We start from the raw sequence: 17671 nt of genomic DNA, 5'->3' as shown, positions 1-17671 counted from the left end.
CTATGCTATGACGTGCTGCCAACAGACTTCGTAGCTTAACCAATACAAATGCATTATCTTAATGCTGTGGAGGTCAGAAGTCTGAAATGGGTCTCCCTGGGCGGATCCATTACCCCGGGGCTGTGTTCCTTGTGGTGGCTCTTGGGAGGAATCATTCCCATCCATTTTCTAGTTTATAGAAGTCACCGGCATCCTTTTGAAGCCAGAATAGGGGGCCACGTTCTGCTCACACTTCCATCCTCTTGTTCTCTGTCTCTTTGCCCCCATCTTCCAGTCATAAGAACCCCTCTGGTTACATTGGTGTTAGGACTTTGTTAAATTCACATTCCTTAACCTTTTGCACTCGGATGTCGAGTGTGACTCGACACGGTTAGCATCAGTAGCAGCTCGTATGTCGAATTGTATTGAATGTATCAATAACTTGAAATATAAAAAAAATCTAAATAAATAAGTTTGTATGAAAAGAAACTCCAGTTTTTTATTCTACTGCCATGCTTTGTAAAATCTGGGGTATTTAAAAAATTAAATCCCGAGTAGAATAAAGGAATCGAGAAAAAAGCAAGCGAGTGCAAAGGGTTAAGTGGAGCAAAGAATGCCAAGTGGTGAGCTGCGGCTCAACAAATACCACAAGAGAAAGTGACGTAAAGAAGGTTCTTACAGATTCTGAAGGAGGTCCATGGCTCACCTCAAGAGGCGACACAGGAACGTCAAGGCAGACAGAGAGGCGGGACCTGGGGCACATGCCTTTATTAGGGTCCATGGGTGGAGTGCTTTGAGGTTCACGGGCTAAGGCCGATTGGTCAACCCAAACCCAAAAAGTGCAGAATTTGGTAAAGTCCATAGGAGTCTTATCTAAGGGACACACAAGGCTTTGGGTTAGGGTTAAGGTTAGGGTTAGGGTTAGGCTATTGGAAAAGTTCTATCAGGAACTTACAATTTGCTTGTGACTCTACAGTCTGTTATGTAGGATATGTGAGGGGTTAGTGTCTTTTAAGGCCCCCACAGGGCACTGGGCCAAATAAAATGGAAGTCTAGGCAGCAATACCATGGGGTAGCTGAGCTAACTAAACTCTCAAAATCAGGATCCTGGCCCCACCTCAAAGTCAGCTGATTAATGTCAGAATTATCAGCCTTAATTCCCCTTTGTCATGGAACTTGACATAATCCCAGGTTGTAGAGATTAGGACACTGGTATTTAGGGGACCTTCTCTACTCATACTCTACCAGAGAACAAGCACATCCATGTTAACATGCATGTGGATATATCAAGGTGATCAGCAGCTCATCCACAGTTGAGCAGCCCATGTCTAGAGAGCAATGATGCCTTCTTGTGAATGTTTAAAAAGTGCATTGTTTTAAATCACAGGTTTAAATGAAAGATACCTATTTTCAAATCCATCTTTGCCACCTATGAGGAGTTTCTTAGCTTCTCCAAACCTGTCACCTAATATGTAAAATAAGCTTATTAATTACTTATTTATATGGGTAGTTGAAAGGCTTAATATAACAATCCATGCAAAATGCTTATAACATCCAATAAGTGTTAATGACTTGTATCATTGCTTCTAGAGAAGAACCATGATGTAGCTGAAAATGGATAAATCAGGAATTTAGATCTTGGACTACTGTTTAAGAGCTTGCTGGCTGTGGAACTTTTGACAAATTGAACATCCATTCTGAGCCTGTGTTTTCACAAGTGTAAAAATGGAATATTGATGCTCTATTGAGATTCTTTTAAAAATAAACATTCTAGTGTGTTTTAAAATGGCACTCTTTAAATTATACATTAAATGGATAAATAATAATATAAATGCATGCTATTGTTATTATAGTCTATTCTAACCTGTCTCTGGAAGCCAAATTGGGGCAACTTCCACAGTACAGAGTCCAGTCATGTGGCTCATAATTTCAGAATTTTCCATGGTTAGAATATCTCACAGCAGATAATGATATAAACAATTTATGTATTTTCATGCATGAGAAGAAATGACCTTCATAAGTTACCTGTAGCTTCATTTCTTATTACTTATGAGCCATAGAGTCAATGATAAGAATAAATTATATTGTCCCACTGCCCTTTGTTATAAATTCCCATTGTAAATGGATATTTTTTATTGTCCTGACATATTTGCAACAATAATGTGTTTTCAAGCTATAAATATTGATAGAGCAAAGATGTGTGTGTTTGCACTTTGAATATTTGATAAGTTTCACGAACACCTATAGAATGAACATTAGCAGTTCTAGGAAGCTTTACTTATTCCCTGAAGGACAGTTCATGCTGCAGGGGTTTAAAAAATATCCTTCATTAAATGAGTTGTTTCCACTAAGCAATTATTTAATTTTAACTGATTTTTAACTGAGGGTGAACTTGACCCTGAATATTAATCATTATAGACAAATTTACAGATATGCCACATTATATATACCCCTGAGGAAAACGTTTCTATGTATCATAGAACATGAAATCTGGAGTTTTATAAAGGTAATTTTTATTTGGAAGGATCTCTTTGTTAATGGACATTTGTCTTTAATCAAATTGTTATGGAACGGTATGTATATTGTCTAACTGCAGAAAGGTTTGGTCATGTGATGTGTGCAAAAAAGGTAGGCAGGTTGGAATGGAGGAAAGGGATTGAGGAAATACACTGGACTAGGCATCTTTCACATCATAATTGCTGTCATCTGTAGTTTTTTAAAAATAAATATTCTGTAAACTTCTATTGGTTTAAATGGCCAAGAGTGAAGCTTATTTTAAAATTAGATGCACATATTTCCTTGGTTAAACTTTTAATCTTTTCTTTTTTTTTAGAGATTTGAGTAATTTAAATTTCTAAAAAAGGATCACCACCTTTTTTATGTTTCTCTTCTTCCCATCACTGACCCATGGAGTTTCAACAAACAAAACAACTCATTTGCGTTTTCTGCACCTTCCTGACTTCATGGTGGCTTCTTGCCTTGCACAAGGTTTCCTCTCAGAAACATTATTTATGAAACTATACGTGAAAGATAGTCCACCTATTTCTCTGCATCATCTGAAAATCCACCATCTCAATTTCACACACTCAAGGCATGAATACTTAGAATATTTTAAATTGGCGCCCCATAGAATTACCTGTAATGCATTTCAGTCTCAGTCTGCATTGGAAAACTTTAAAAGTTACATCTGTAAAGTTTGCCACTTCAATTATTACAATAATTTTATTCATTAGATGCAGTATCCTTCCTGTTTTAACAATTTGAAAACTTTCCTGTAATTTCAATATCCTTCCCTGGGTGGTTGTTACTTACTTATTCACTCATTTTACTTTTTACAAGCTATAAGGAAATTTGTCTGTGTGTTGATAACTAGTAAACAAAGCCTAATCTTTGCTAATTTCCATGTAATTTTTCAGATCTTTATTGCAAACTCTGTACACTCTAACCTATTCCTTCTCTGTCTTGCTGTTCTACCCACAATTCCCTTTCCTTGGGGTTTTATATTTTTCTTGGAATATTCTGTGCATATTTTTAAGCTGCCCTCCACTCCTTTCCCCACAAAGGCAGAAAACGAATATATGAGTCAATCATCCTGAATATTTTTAGGTATAAAAGAGAAATGGAATCATTTTCTAATTTTTCCCCATTCACTAAATATTTTGAAAATACGTAATCTCCCAGGAATTGTAGGAAATACGTAAATATAATTTGGAAAGAGTTGAAACTCTGTTGAATGTGGACAAGAGATAGAATCCTGTTCTTTCTTTTCAATGGAGATTTTCTTGGCAGATTTTCTGTGTTGTCCCTGGAAAAGTGGGATGTGTGAACGACAACCTTCAAGATTCTTCATGTATTTAGCCGGGAACAGTTGTGTGATTAACAGCTCTATTTGAGGAAGCTGGCCCTGCACTGTACTTCTAACATATAGCACTTTAGGTTCTTTTCATCATGACGTAGGACACACTTGAGGGAATTTTAATAGGGTCATTCTACAATCAAGTAGACTGTTCCTTCTCCATTGGGCAGAGTATAGGTTCATTGTCCTCTAAGATCCTGGTTAACAACTGGGTTCTTTTCTCAACAAAGGGGTTATTAACATCCAAGGGTTCACTATAATGCCATCAAAGGTAGTATTAGAGAGTTACAAGGAACCCAGCAAGCATGTTCCCAGTGAGAGCACTTTGTGGAGAAAGGTTGAACATTTTAATGCCTCCTGTGAGCTTTTTTCCTCTGGAGAGGAGTTGAGGTGGCTGAATTGAGAGACTAGTCTCTGTCCCAGGGGAAGCATTGAGGAAGCGGACTGCGCTCCATGAAAGATGCCTCATGCTCAAGCCGGAAAAACATGTTGGGTCTGAGGCTCTTAACTCTCCCTCTTCTTTTCTCCCAATCTTGGCTTCAGGTAGAAGAAAGAAGGGACAGAGAAAAGCTAGACACTTGACTGGCTTAACGCACAGCATCCAGATCTGGGCTTTTGAAACTTGGAATAAAGTTTAAGAAAGGAGATAACTCATGGGAATAGAGTTAGCCCAGATATTCAATTTTAAAAACAAACAAAAAAAATCCCTTTGACTATATATTTAGCAACAAAATCACAGCAATTGTGCCCCCTGAATAGATCACCCTTTCCTCTGTGTTCCTGCTGACATTGTCCACAGAAATTACCCATTAGTAATTTGAGCTGATGGTTAAATGGCTTCCTAACTGGATTCCCTGCTTTGACTCATTTTCATTATTCTAATGTGTTCTTCTGACTATTTAGATCAAGAATGATCTAGAATACATTTCTTATAATTTCACCGTCAGTCTTGAGACATCCTTTGATGTCTTCATGTCTTACCCTCAGTTTCTTACCTTGCTGGTAGGAGTTTTCTGACCTGGCCCCTCCCCACCTACCCGGCTCAGTGAAAGGCCACTAGAGCACAGGGATTAGGAGCACGCACAACAACCCCACTGCCAGGGTGTGAAGCCCTTCTGCTCAAGGGCCGCGAGTCCCTTTCCCTTAATTGTCTGTGTCTCACAGCGTTGCTCTGAGGATTGCAGAGTGCTAAGGTAATTGATTGTGCAAAGGCTCAGAGCAGGGTCTGGTACACCGTATTGGGATATACTAGTATCCAGTCTCTCAGTGCTCAAGTCCCACTGACTTAGTTTCATTCCTCGGATGTGGCATGCTGTTTCCCTGTTGGCACTCTTGTATTTCAGTGGCAAACTTCTCCCCTATTCTCTTCTGGCCACAGATGTCCTCAGTGTACACACTCACAACCCACAGACTTGGACAGTCTCTTCTCACCTTGCGCGATTCATCTCAAGCATTCTTGAACATCCCAACTTTTCATAGAGTCTCTTTGGCTTAAATAACAAACATGGACGGTGCAAGAAAGAGACTGGTTTCAGAGGAAACTGAATCCAGGAATCATCAAAGCCTCATCCCTTCTCTTCCTCTTCTTTTTCTCCCAGTGCTGACAACTTGTGACCAATATCCTTCAGGTTCTGAAACCCTAGAGAACAGAAAATATCACAAATAAAAAGGACAATGGGATGATCATGAGAATCTGCTGCAATTACCAATTGAGATCTGACTTTAAGCAATCAGAAGAATGGTCTATAAATAATGGAGCAGAGTTCATTTAAACGTATCAACACTTATATAAAGGCCTTCAACCTTATAAGCAGAAGTGTAGTAAATGCACACAATTTCTGATATCTCCTTAATTCACATAGACGACAGCTCAAGCCAGGCATACCAGTGGCCATGGGAAAAGGCCACACTCCAGAGTTCTCTGTGTGAAAGTGGGTGGTGACAGACACTTTCTGTCTGACTGTGTGGCACATGACGACAGGTTTGATCTTGTTTAATGAAGCATCCATGGGCCAGGGTCTGGGCTTCTGTGAGCTACTCTGACCTGCTGCTTTGCTAAGCAGCTGAGAAGGGAAAGAACTGAGGCTTCAAGGACATCCTGATATGCCCCTCCTCAGTTTTCCACAAAGCTCAAAGTAAGCTTGTGTTCTTTCCATGCAAACTGTTCTCAAAACTGTATATTTTATCATATCCAAAGTTGATCTGAAAGTTAAAAATTGTTGTTTCTTAAACTCTTACATAAGATTGTGTTAGAACTATTTCATTTATCTTCATAATTAATCAATCTGTTGAAGGTGGAGTCTTGGAACATCACTGTCCATTTGTATATTTTCTATCATTTTTGCATTTATTCTTTTATTGCGCTCGCAATACTTAATCCTATTATCCCTTAACTTTGTTTAGCCCTGGAAGTTTCACACTTACTTGAAAACAGTTGCAATTGCACCAACTCAAATGGTCTTTCCTTGAGAGACTGTATATCAAATTCATATGCTCAACAGGCAGCATGGTTTGCATATCACACTCTACAATGTGTATGGTTTCCATATCGCACTCTACAATAAGCTCTGGTTCCCCAAATCTGCAAGGTTCTGTTTCCCTTGCCGCCATTTGTATCTAATTAATACAGTCTTTGTGACATCCATTGCTCTGGTGACAGAGAGTTCTGGGCTAAAAAAGGAACTTTGAAAATGCCAGCACGGTGTGTCACATATCTACAACTCTTTGATAATGTCGCCTTCTTATCATTCCAACCTTTTTTATCATCCCCAGATAGAGACAAGTTCATCTTTCACTTTGAACTCTGCTATGGTTGCCCTAAACAACAGATTTTGTAATGAGCTGCATTGATTACTTTTGATGGGACTTGTAATTGTGCACTTCAGTTTTAGAGACGGCTCTGTCATGTCATGTTTGCACCTTTGACAAACGGACCCAGTTTCTGAAAGGCTTTCAGATCTATAGTTGAGTTAATGAACTACATCCTTGTCTTGATGGGTTCAGTGCATTTGCCATCTTCCTCATAGGAGCTGGAAGCTGTGATAGCTGGACATTATTCATAACTGCCTACCCTTGCCTGGAATTTCAATGAAGCGTGATGTGCAAATGAGAGCAAAAAAATCAGCTGCAGAATCCAGTCCTCTCTTAAACTGTATTCAAGAAAGTTTAACTGGAAAGTTTACACCACACTGCAACTTAGCCCACGTCAATTTATCTTAGAAGCACATTATTTACACATTAAAATGCATCCAAACGCTTTAACTATGTTTAAATTGTAGAAGTTCTGGGCATGTGTGCATTGCGACCAGTTCTATCACTGTGCTGTCATAAGGATCTTCAGCATACACAGAATCACAATGAACGTGGTGGTTCGGGGATTAAAATCTCCTTAAATGCTCATTCACATGACAGACTGGAGCAATTAGTGTAGAGTAACAATGGGGCATGGATAACAAGAGTGTCTCCTACGTTTCCATGGAGAGTCATCTTCCGTTATAATCATCCTAATGAAAAAATCACAGTGGTTGAATGAAACTGCTATTGGCATAGCATTAAAAAAATAAAACAAAATTAACACTAAAAAACATCATTAAAGTCACATTAAGGAACTGATTGAAATTGACCAGAAAGGGGACTAATCATGGAACTGTCATTACTACCCCTTTCTTATAGCTTTGAGTCTAGGTGTCACAGAACTCTCACGTCAGTGGGTGCCTGTGCTCTAATACCTTCACAGAGCATCGTGTGGAGAGAGCGAAATGACAGCCCCAATGATTCCAGTAGCTACCATTTGTCAGCTCAGGTTCAGTCTCTACCCTGGAATCTAGTCTCCATGTAGAGTTCCATTTATGCGTGGAAGGTTACAAGAAGGACTTGAATAAAAAACAAATCGTGCTATTGTTGGCTACATCAACTTTAAAAAATACTCATTTAGAAGCTGGCTGTGTTCAGCATATTCTGATGCATAATTTCCAGTGATTTCTCTCTCTCTGTTTCTTTACTTTTTTTTTTCTTTTCATAAAAGTAGCCAATAAAAAAAAATCCAATGCCCAAACTGAGGATAAAAAGTCAGAAGGAGAGATGTTGCTGAGATTGATGTCTAGAGAAACAGAGTAAATCAATATATGGGGGGGACTTGTTTGCTGTGCATCAACCCATCATGCTCACAGATGGAGGAACAATATGTGTGTGGGCTTGGGATGAGAGGCCTCAAGCAGGAAAGGCTGAGGATGTTGCAAGGAGAGAACGAGTTGACAGCCAGGCTCATTCAGCACCACTTCCTCCCTGATTCTTGAATAATGGGCCCAGTATTGAGCTGCCACACTTGACAGGTAACAAATCCAATCTAGCTCATCTGCAAGGGAAATAGTCTCAACTGAATTAGCCAGTCTGATGATGTTCTTTCCAAGTGTATTACTGAAGTGTATTGAAAACCTGCTATTGATTGTTACAATGTGAAGGTGATATTTCTATTGGGATTCTAAGTTTGGGCAGAAGAAGAAGTAAGAATAAGTTATGCCAAGTTAATGCCATAGAATATTTAACATAAATACAATACTTGCTCTTTTATGTATTGTGATTGCTGAATGGAATATTTGAAATATTCAGCAATTCTGCAAAAAAAAAATGCTTTGAGTACAGGCACAGGGGTCTTGGTGTATCATTTTGATATTCACCTTTCCTTCTTTTATCTGATTTTGGACAATCCTCAGGACATCCCCGTGTTCCTCGAACCTCTTATAAAAAGGAACAAAGTAAAGATTTGGATGGAAAGTTTCTTTCTTACAACCTTTTTGACTTCCTTGTTCATTAATGCATGATTTTCTTTTGTACAAAACTCCAATTCCACCTTCATTTGACACAATTGAGTGGTGCATAACCTTGGAATAAGTGAATGAGGTCAGTACATATCAGACAAACAAAAGAATTCATGTTATTAAAAAAACTGGAAAATGCTTGCATATAAAATCAAGGTCCTTAATGTAAATCCAGTGAGAGATCCAGAAACCAAATACCTGCTGGTCCTTCAGAAAGGTCTGATTCCTAGTTTATACCCTGCTATGTGTCTACCTATTCATAGCAATAATATTATTGAACTTACCCAGACTATTACTATGTGATTATCACTAACATTAAAGGGCCAGAGGTTGTTATAGGATGTTTCTTTAAAATGTTTGGTACTGCCCAGCCAGTGCGGCTAAGTGGTTGAGCATTGACCTATGAACCAGGAGGTCATGGTTCGATTCCTGATCAGGGCATATGCCTAGGTTGCAGGCTTGATCCCCAGTTTGGGGCATGCAAGAGGCAGTCAATCAATGATTATCTCTCATCATTGATATTTCTATCTCCCTCTCCTCCATTCCTCTCTGAAATCAATAAAAACATATTTTTAAAAACATGCTCTAATTTTTGCTTAGGCAAGTTCATCTGTTAACTTAGGTAATAAGCAGATTAACTGTGGGAAATGTCTTTGTAAACATTTACTAAGAAGTAATTTCATCTATGAACTAAGACCAACTACCATTCTATCTTGAAAATTTAATGGTGAGTTAATATGAGTTGTGTATAAGAAATATCCATAGATTTTACTCATTTGTCATTATATTAGAATTGCCTGATTTGTTTAAAATCAGAGTACTCATTTTTTCAATTGCTTATTACCTTTTATGTCCTCAAATAATTTAGAAAATCTCATTGATTTTAATTTTTCTTAAGTTTTAAATACTTTAAATCTCTTAGCCCAAGCACCAAAATATTGTTCCAATTGCATTTTTTCAAGTAAGTGGAAAATAAATGTGAAATGATCTTTTAATATTAATGATAAGAATTATATTTTTCTAGTCATAACTGATCTCTTAACTTTATGTTAAATGAATTTTCTATGGTAACTAGAGGCCCGATACAGAAAAATCCATGCAAGAAAAGTAGGCCTTCCTTCCCCCGGCTGCCAGCACCGGTTTCCCTCTGGCACCCAAGACCCGTGCTGGCTTCCCTCAGGCCACAGGCACCTGGGACCCGTGCTGGCTTCCCTCCAGCCCTGGCTCCATCAGGAAGGACATCCAGAAAAATGACGTCCAGAATATATCTGGTCTAATTAGCATATTACCCTTTTATTATTATAGATAACCTAAAGGATAGAGTGTCAGTATGGTATATTTGTCTTCAGAGAACTAGAAAACATTTAATTCTGAATGTCATTTGGAGGACTCTCTCAATATCTCTAGAGAAAGAAGACTTGTAATAGAGCTCCCTTGAACATACACATAGACAGTAGGATGGAATTAGCATCTACTGTCAAGCATGGGCTGTGTTCTCTTTCCAGTGTTCAGCCTAACGGTGAAAATCAGGAGGGTCGCTCATAAATGGTAGTCACTTAAGAAGACTTTAATCTGTTAATAAGATACCCATTTTATGAAAGTAGCTATTGAGTAGGGTTTAAGAACATGGATTCTGGAGTTGATGCTTATTTTCCAATGTCAACTCCATTACTGACTAGCTATGTGAAATTGGCTCAGTCATTTATCTGCTCTGGGCTTTGGTTCTATAAACTGATAATAGCAATTCTAATTTATTATTAAGAGTGGGTAAGTGAATTAAGTGACTTAATGGGCTCAAATACTTAGAATAATTTGTAGTACACAGAAAGCACTATGTTAATGTTAGCTATTGTTCCTATTCCTATGTATATTGTTGCCACTAATATTATTATGATTATATAATTATTAGACAAAAAAGCTGCAGTGAATACAGCAGTCAAGTAAAACATTTAAGTCACTTCTCCAACTGCTGTCTTCTCTTTACTCATTTCCTCCACAACCCCCACTATATGGTTAAGTAAAGACTACAGAGAGATTACTCTGGAATGACGTCCTTTGACTCTATTTCTGAAACACCTGTCTCTCCACAGAGATAGGATGCTCTTTTGGTTGTCACCAGTATTTTTCGGTAATTTATGCACTATTTTCTTGCTTTAAGACTCATAAATTATACACAACAACTTATACATACATGTTCATAACAGCTTTAGTCCCAATACTCCCAAAATGCAAAAACACCAAATGTTTATCAGTCTGTGAATGGATAAATGAATTGGGGTATATTCATCCATTGGAATTCTACGCAACCATAAAACACTGTTGATACACACAACATCATGGATAAATGTCAAGAGCATTATGCTAAGTAAAGAAAACCAGACACAAAAGACTACATACTATGTAGTTCCACTCATGTGACATTCTGTAAGAGGGAAAACTATAAGGACAGGAATAAATTAGTGCCTGTCCTCGGGAGGGGATGAGGAATGGGGGAGATAAACTACAGAATGACAGGAGGAAAATTTTGGGGTTGATGGCCTTGATCCAAGTGTTGGTTCTGGTGATGGTTTGGAGATGGTTTACATGTAACACAACTTACCAAATTGTGCACTTACAGAAATGACTTCTACTCTGCAAATTATATCTGAGGCTGAATTTTCAAAAAATGGGAAAGGTTTGTATTTTTTGAACACCTAGTGTGGGTTAGATACTAAGGTGACCATTTGTGGGGAGGACACAATTTATCCCTGAGTCCATTAAGAATGCATGAAAGTGAGTTCACAGATAAAAATATAATATCAAAGGCCATCATAGGTTGCATATAACTTTGGGTTTTACAGCTTTTCTAGTTCAAAACTTTAATATTTTACAAGATATATATGCCAAGTTTAAAGGAATACTATCAGGAGATTGTAAGAATCATTAATGTCTGTGCAAATCTATTGAACTTTGCATTGCACTTTGAATTCTCAATTACCCTTTTCTTTTTTTACTCATTCCACTGCTCCTAAATATTTCACTTTAAAATTCAATAGTTTTTGCTAATTTAAAAGCCCTCGTATATTATGTTGGGAGACAGATTGTATGTGTCTTTTTTTACAAAATAAATGTGTGTTGTTTGTTTTATATTGCTGCACACTTTTATTTGAAAACTCCCAAATTCCTTTTGAGCGTAACTTTCTAGAACATAAATCACTGTAACAAGATATTTATTAAGCACTCACAGGCAATGAGTGTCCTGCATGAACTCGAGCTTTATCTCAGAGCCCTTCCTTGGCCCTGTCAGGAAGGTAGTTTTGTGATGATTTGAAGGCTATGTGCCCCGTAGTTATGATTGCCGCAATTTAACCATTTTCAGTGATGGCTTAAAACTGTATCTTGTCCACAGAGGAGAGCGAAATAAAAGTGCACAGAATCCAAGAAAGCAGAAATCTTTACACAGCCTTAACATTGAACTAACACTTTTAAGATTTCAGTATCTAATTATCCGCCCCTCATTTGCTTGGGTAAGAAATACCTCAAAGATCTTTATTTCTCGCTGTTATTTTTTGGTGTTAATATTAGAATAGTTTGGGTTTTAGTCTCTAATTCAGGTACCTCATATTCCATAAAACAGTTATGCATATTAAGGAAATTTCTTACAAGGTAAGAGACTACATGGAAATGGACTCACAGAGAGATAGCAGGTGTAGCCAAGGGTTTGAAAGCCTTGATTTTGTCATATTTCTTTTGCTGCTAATGTGTAGCTTCTTGGGCCAGTTCTTCAAGTTATCTGTGCCCCTGTGTCCTTATTTGAAAAATCAAATGATTAAGTCAAATGACCTCTACTAGCCCTGCAAGCTATAAAATAACCACATATTTAGTTTGAGGTGCATTTATATTGTGTACTTGAACCTGTCAGGAAAATAGTAGGTTCATGCTGTAGAGTTGTTTGTTAAATGATGTGACACTATATATAGAATTTGCAAAGGTAATGCCAATTATAAAAATATTGATGGTTTGAAAGAACATATAATTTCTCCACACTTCCTCTATAATTTTTGGATATTTTCACAAGCATTTTAAGGTGTTTATTTTCTGGTTTAGATTGTCATCACTTTTGTCACTTCAATATTTATCATTTTCTCTTTTGATTAAGCTTGCCAGGATTTTCTATGTTTCAGTGTCTTTGTTCTTTACTTTAGGTCTGTGTCTTTGTTCTCACCCATCCTTTCATTTTGCCTCTCTCTGTGTTAGCCATTCCCCAAAGTCTTTTGCTACCTATGATTTGTGTTTTTAAACACTGAGATAACCTTAGGGCATAAATCCTCTCATTTCTAGATTTTGTAGACTACAGAAAAAAATCTTGGGTTTTGGCACTGGAGGGAAGTCAACTCATCTATTTTCATGTTTGCCACTTGGCCTCAGTATCACTATCTTTTACATTTTGTAAAACTATTTCTGTGTAGCACAGTCTCGCGCCTGGCGCCATGCCCTACTGATGGAAATCAATGGCATTCCTTGCAGATCCGGTCCCATATTAAATAAAGTTCAATATTCTGTTATCCATACAGAACGCTGTTAAACTATATGAAGATTTCATGGTATCACTTGCCAGTGACTCAGAGTTCAATTTTATAAAGACTTCTGTTCTGCAACTACTTCAACTATACGATTTAACAATTTAACAAGGAAATAAATATCTCTGGAGCAAGAAATGAACCCTAAGGTGGAAGCTGAGCCTTAAAGGCAGTTGTGGAATCTAAAGAATGATGACCTTTAAGTTCGATTAGTCCTCTTTTTCCCTACAAGGGTACCTAAAGGGGATAAAAAAGAGGTGGGTAATCAGAAGAAAGTCTCACTGCTCTAATCCTGAGCTGTAAAAGGATGAAATGTTCCATATCATTCAATTATCTTAGAGGTGCAGCATACTTCAGAGTTTACAGAGCACATTTGTATATTCAAAAGCAAATAAAGCAATCTATATATATATATATATATATATATATATATATATATATATATAAGCCTAAGCGACCATTACGACCGGATGACCAGATAGCCAGACAACCAGCTGGTAGCTATGATGCGCACTTACCACCAGGGGGCAGACGCTCAGTGCCAGAGCTGCCCCCTGGTGGTCAGTGAGCTCCTACAGCCAACCTCCTGAGGCAGCCAACCTCCCGCGGGCCCTCCCCACAAGCCAGCCGGCCCTGATTGGTCCCAATCGCCAGCCAGGTTGAGGGACCCCACCCATGCACAACTTCGTGCACCGGGTCTCTAGTGTAAAATAAACTGAAATATTTGTATTATCTACAAAACAATATTGTGCCCTTTTTGATAACCAATGAGCACCAAAGTAAAACTAGCATTTTGAGTTCACATATGAATGATTCACTGTTATGTCATAAGGTCTTTATGCAGAGAGATTGGCTTACTCCATGGGATGGAGAGGAAGAGAGGTGTATGGAAGTGAAAAGAGAGTTGTAAAAATCATTAAAATTGGACTCCAACGTGGTGTGTGTTTTTTTTCATCCAACTACCCCATAAGAAGCGGGGGATAACAGATTTTTTTTTCTGGGCTTCTGAGTATTCACTCAGAGTAGGCAAGTTAGAATGCTTCTTTTTCTTAACTCTGATCATTCTGTCCATTCACAGAATAATCAAACTTGGATGATTTTAATTTTAGAAAATCTCAATGGGGAATTTTTCACCTAGTGACGTCGCCACATTAAAATTTGTCTAAGGTATGTTGACCAAGATGCACACCTGGTTCTGAACCTTATGGTTTGGTCCATTGTTCTTTTTAAAATGATGTTGATTCAGATGTTAGAGTCTCAATGGAGCTCTTTTCTAATATTGTGTTGAAAGGGGAATTTGACCTGTAGTTTGTGTCAAGTTCTAAGAATGAGAACATGACCAGGAAGCTTCCACTTGCAGTTCATTTGACCCAGGGAGCATTCATATCTAAATGAGGCTTCACAGATTTAGTTAAGACTGTTCTGTGAGCCTGGATGGTATGGCTCAGTGATTGAGTGTCCACCTGTGAACCAGGAGGTCAGGGTTTGATTCCAGGTCAGGGCATAGTACCTGGGTTGCAGGCTCCATCCCCACTGTGGAGTGTGCAGGAGGCAGCCGGTCAATGATTATCTCTCATCATTGATGTCTCTACCTCTCTATCCCTCTCCCTCTGAAATAAATAAAATATATATTTTAAAAAGGACTGTTCTGTTAGTTTTTCAGTCATAGCGAAGAGATAATTTTGAGATCTATTAAAATATCACTGTATTTATGTTATGAAAAATAAATAATGTTGAGAGATGCGATAGAGAAGGAGAATCAGAAACATGTGGCACAAACAAATGTCTCAGTGTTTCTCAGGGAGACTCCCCAGCTTCCCAGCCTGCCGCTGTCCAAGTTCCATTAGTGCTGAAGCAGCAGGCGCAGGGACTGAGCCTGCCTGGCTGAGTAACGTCCTTGGTGGGTGGTGAACTTCCAGGCTGAGAGCTACAAATGCAGGGCCAGAGGCAATGCCTCCGCCTTATTACCACTTCAGTAGCCTGCTCAGGCAGGAATTAGCATGGAGTTTGAACTGAGTCTTTTCCCCCTTGGCCACAACACTCCGTCTTCTCTTTGTGACTCCTCCACTTTCTCACCGTAAATTTCATTACATGAAAGGGATGTGCTAAGTGATACCCTTGATGGTCTAACTGCTCCATCTCCTGACAAAGCAATAGGGAGTGCGGCTCTGGGGCAGCCTCTAATTTAATCTCTAACAATGCATGTTTAGTGACAGCACTGAGCTGGTGAGCTCTGAAGTCTTTCATGGCAACAAACCTCTTATTTCACCCAGGAAGAGAAAAGGCCTTAAAATATACATGTGCACACACACACACATCATTGACTTTCTTAGAGACTCTGGTTCCTAGTGCAAGGAAAGGTCTCTTTGTGATTTTGATGTTTGCCTTCCCTTTATGGGATGTATCAAAAAATATAAGCCAACAATATAAGGAATTGTTGGCTAGCAAGATTTTCCCAATCATTACAGTATTTTTATTGCAATCATTTTGAAAGCTTTTTGCAAATGCTCATTGTGGAGCTATTGATAGTTTACTATCTATGCTGGAGTCTTGAATATTAATTAAATTAATGGTATGTGTTCTGATAGTGATAATAATAAAACTTGGAATTAGCCCAGGGGTTAAGTGACCAGGCTCCGGGTTCAGAATTCTTGGTTTTATGCCTCTGTTTAGCCACACGCCAGTTATGCCACCCTGGGCATCTCATCCAGCGCTCCTGTACTCAGTTTATTTACCCATAAGAGGGGAACACAAATGACCTCACTCACATCTCAGGAAACTTGCCATAGAGAATGTTAGACAATGTGCAAGGGCTTAATAAACATTGACCAGTTCTTAACAGGGCAATTTTACAGCAAAGACAGACAGCCTTGTATAACTGTGTAGTCAGAACCGCCTGTTTTCAAACTGTTTCCCACTTCAGGACTTCTGCTTTCTATTTTGTCCTTGCAAAGTTACCTTTCCTCATCCTCTTGGTCGCCTGGAAAACAGTCAATTGATGACCCAAACAAGAAACACCGCATTCTGAGATGCGCCTGGAGATACTCCTGCAGACGGACTTGGCCTCTATCCTTTATTGCCCATCGTTCTCCACGCGGTTCCTTGTCATAGAACAGGGCCTGTCCTCTTCACTGCGGGATCCCCTCCCCCTCCTTCCCTTACTGGTTCATGGTAAGCTCCTTGACTGACCTCAAAAGCTGGGTGAGTTAGCAGGAAATTCAGTACAGAGCTAAGGACTGGATAGCTGTGGGCATTTGGGCAGATTACTTAACTTTTACTTCTCATTGTGGAAACAAGACTAACGTATTGCGGTTGTCCCACATACAAAAACAGATCCCAACGTGTTCATATTCAAAATTGATTAGCAAACTGAACGTTTTACTTGTGTTTACTTTCAGTAACTAAATATCTTATTTAAAGGATCCTCACTAGATACTCAACAAACGGTATGGGTGTTGCAAAATAGCACAATCATAGAATCCATTTGTTACTCCATTAAATGAATACCAACCAAAAGCTACTAACAAAACATCAGCTGAGTAAATAAATATTGAGAGCATAAAGTAATCAATTCATTGGATTTTATGGCTAGTATCTGCTGATGGACAGTATTATGTGTTTGTCAATATGGGTGTGTCTCCCTTGACAAGTAATTCCTCTGCCATGCAGACTTCAAAGATTGCTTCCCCAGCCGGCAGGTGTGGCTCAGTGGCTGAGCGTCAACCTATGAACCAGGAGGTCATGGTTCGATTCCCGGGCAGGGCACATGCCCAGGCTGCGGGCTTGGTCCCCAGTGGGGGGCGTGCAGGAGGCAGCCAATCAGTGATTCTCTCTCATCATCATCCTCTCTCTCTCTCTCTCTCTCTCTCTCTCTCTCTCTCTCACCCTTCCTCTCTGAAATCAATAATATATATATAAAATTTTCTTACCCCTCCACGTCAAATCATGTTTGGAGCTAATAAAACAGCACCAGAGAGCTGGGCAGGAAGAGGCCATTGCTAAGGATGGCTCAGGATCTGGAAGTCCTGAGACAAAAAGCGCTTCTGATTGACTAGTGATAAGACTGTACCGCATCTTCTTTACCGGTTCTCTCTCACAGGACCCTTCGGTTGTTTCCATTTATTGATCACCTAGGGATGCATACATATTTGCGAATATATCATTTTGAGGTTTTCAAGTATATACCCAGGAGAGGGATTGCTGAGTCATATGGTAGCTCTATTCTTAATTTTTTTGAGGAATCGACAGACTGCTTTCCATAGTGGCTGTACCAGTCTACATTCCCAGCAATAGTGAATGAGTGTTCCCTTTTCTTCATGACCTCTCCAACAGTTCTTATTGCTTGTCTTATTTTAATGGCCACGCTAACAGGTGTGAGGTGTATCTCATTCTGGTTTTGATTTGAAAATCTGGCTTCTAAGAACGGACAGAGGACTGCTCTGGCAGGCAGAATACTATCT

The sequence above is a fragment of the Cnephaeus nilssonii genome (assembly GCF_951640355.1).
Source record: "Cnephaeus nilssonii genome assembly, chromosome: 8".
Classification (NCBI taxonomy): domain Eukaryota; kingdom Metazoa; phylum Chordata; class Mammalia; order Chiroptera; family Vespertilionidae; genus Cnephaeus; species Cnephaeus nilssonii.
This window is presented reverse-complemented; position numbering follows the sequence as displayed.